The 2,952-nt window shown below is 38.0% G+C and overlaps 1 pseudogene; it reads right to left on the reverse strand.

Annotated features, from left to right (window-relative positions):
* Positions 1-1,829: 1,829 nt before the first annotated feature.
* On the reverse strand, positions 1,830-2,723 carry LOC149007382 (metalloendoproteinase 2-MMP pseudogene; annotated as a pseudogene).
* Between the last annotated feature and the right edge of the window lie 229 nt (positions 2,724-2,952).

Genomic DNA, 2,952 nt, shown 5'->3' on the forward strand with positions numbered 1-2,952 from the left:
CCGTTGAGCAACAGACTTCTATTAGTTTGGACTAGTAGAGGACTCCTGAGATAACTCTTTAGGTTATGCGATGATTATCCCTTTGATAATGATTTTCCGCAACTGTCAATTCGAGTCTGCCATCATTAGGGTAATTACCCTAATCCATAAGTAGGATTAGGGCGTGCTTGTAGTTGAATCAGTTTTCTTCTTCAGCAAGCCATCTTCTGGATCTGGTTCGCTCGGGAGCGAGTCGATTCCCTCTGCCTCGACCGGGGTCGAGGGTCGAACCAGGTATGAACCCGGTTTGATCATAATTTCTCCGTATCACATATAATATATTATATCTAGTAGCAATCAAACGAAAATTGTGTAACACAATTTATTATCATAATTGATTATTCATAAATAGGTCATAAATATAGATTTAAACTATGCCAAACAGAGTCTTAGAAGATTTTTTTTTAAAAAAAAAAGAGGGGTAACTTGGAGTCTTAGATATAATTTAGAAGATTATTTTAAATAGACAACTAAATTTTTTAGAAGATTATTTTAAACAGACAACTAAATTTCAATACTGGTTATTTTCTTGTAGACAACGAAAATGATTAGTCTTTTTAACAATGAAAAAGAATAGGAAATTGCCAATGCTGGGTTAGTAGAGTGGTTAAAAGTCCAACCTCCCACGGGGAGTCTACATTCGCGCCCATTCGGGGGCACCTATAATAGTAATATTCCCCTCCCCATATATAGAAAGCTCTTGTCCATAAAAAAATGAGTGGTATAAAGTTTAGGAAATGATTTCTTTTAAGGTAACTAAATTTGCAAGAATTTGGTTAAAAAATTAACTAAAATGTCAAGAATGTCCCAAAAATAATTAGTAGAGAAATGAAAAGTAAAAAAAATAAAATAAAATAAGGAAAGAAGGATACATAGTCAAGGGAAAGATTGTCATACATTCACTTATATAATAGTATGACATACCCCCCCCCCCCCGAAGAAAAAAAAAAGACATACGAGAGATCAATATCAACTAATACATGTGTACAATTTTGGAATAGGGACATTTAGAATCCATGGAATGTAGTAAAAAAAATCGAATCTAGATCACCACCTTTCAAGCAATTCAAAGTTTGGATCCTCCCACGGGGAGGTCTTGGGTTCGCACCCGCTCGGCAGCGTATATTAATAATTTAGTTCCCACCCTACAGTAACAAGCTACCTTTCCCAAAAAAGAAGAAGTTTGGATCCTCCACCCATGTCTAGAGTAAAAATTCCAATCCAAACAATTGAATGTTTGATACATTTCTAATTAAAAACAAAATTCTCCTTTTTTTTAATATTTTGGAATCTGATTTTTGTTTTTTTTTTGGATTTTCTAAAATAGAGAATTTTGTTTTTATTATTTTTTTATTTTTATAAAGGGGTTTTATCAAGCCGGGGATGGGAATATTAATATTGCCTTAACAAAAGTCAAACCCACGACCTCTTTACTAAGAGGTGTTAGTTTCACCACTAGAACAGCTCTGCGTTGGCGAGAATTTTGCTTTTAGCTTTAACACAGGTGAAGGGTCCAATCTGCGCTAAAAAAATTTCTCCCCAAGTGAGTGGAGGATACAAACTTTTGAATTGCAATAAGACGCAATGAGGGAAATATTGAAAAACGGCTAATGTCATTACCAAAAAAAAAAAACAGCTAATGTAAGATAACAGTATTAGGAGATCTCTATAATACAACACGTCCCCTAACATAAGAGGAAAGAGAGAGAGATGCAATCTTGCCCTTATTTATCACTCTCAGCCCTTATTTTTAACGGTACATATAGTTGGCCTTATTTCATATTCGTTTCTCACATAGGATACAAGGTGTGAATTCCATTCAAGTCGTCTTTGCTGAGAACTCTACCTATAGTACCATAGGCTCGGGTAGGATACATGACGGCTTCTTTATGTGTGCTGTGACCAAGCCCTAGAAGGTGTCCAAGTTCATGCACAGCAACTGATTCCAAGTCTTCCACATATTTGCCTGGATGAATGCTCCAAGTCTCATCAGCATCAAAATGGGTCCTTCCATCAGTTGGTGGATAGGCATGCGCCACTACACGATATGGTCCATCGAATGGACTGCCATCTCCATGGTCTCCGCGATGGAATCCAATTTCCAGGTCAGCAGTGGCACCTTCTGCTACTTGTGTGAATTTAAAATTGGTTACTCGCGCCCATGTTTGGAATGCCCTTGAGAAGGCAAACTGCATATCCTCAACTGCAATTACTTGGGCACTGGAACGAAATCGGTATGTGAGGTTGCGCCTGGAAGCTGGCCATTTAGGCGTGTTTGGAAACAAGGTGAAATAGGAACGTATGTCGCTGTTATTGGATCGCATCATTGAATTTGTTCCGTTGATTATATCTGGGAAACCACACCTTGGCAACATCAATAGCTTCACTGTTGCTGAGTCTAAGCTCCCTGTGACCTTCAGATTGTAATTCAGCTGGTAGGTCTTCACTGCAGCTTCCAAAAGATCATCGAATTCATCGTCGTCTGCATGGCTGAGGCTGTTGTTTGATTTATCAGGATAACTCAAGTAACCAAACCTCTTGAGATACCATTTGAGCTCATGCAGCCCTTCAACCTTTTGGCCCTTGCGACATCCTTCCAATAGCTGGAAGGACTTGAAAGGTTGCTGGTTAAAAGGTCTGGACAGAACTATCCGAGGCAACATAAAAAGAAAAATGAAGAGGATACAAAAGCTCAAATGGAGAGAAATTTTTGGAGAGATTTTCATCTTTGTAAGCTACAACTATTTTCTAGAAACCTTAAACGTTGCTAGTGTTGTGTTGGAAGCATTCTCCAGCCACAAGTATTTATAAGCATCCTCAACTAGGTCTTATTGAGGATATAATAGTCTTTCGAATGGATAAGGAATCACTCAAACATGGAGTCAGCCACGTATGAGAACTCAGACTGTGCAT

This window comes from Hakea prostrata, chromosome 8 (genome assembly GCF_041222555.1).
Source record: "Hakea prostrata isolate BN-2017 chromosome 8, UWA_Hpros_2, whole genome shotgun sequence".
Classification (NCBI taxonomy): Eukaryota; Viridiplantae; Streptophyta; class Magnoliopsida; order Proteales; family Proteaceae; genus Hakea; species Hakea prostrata.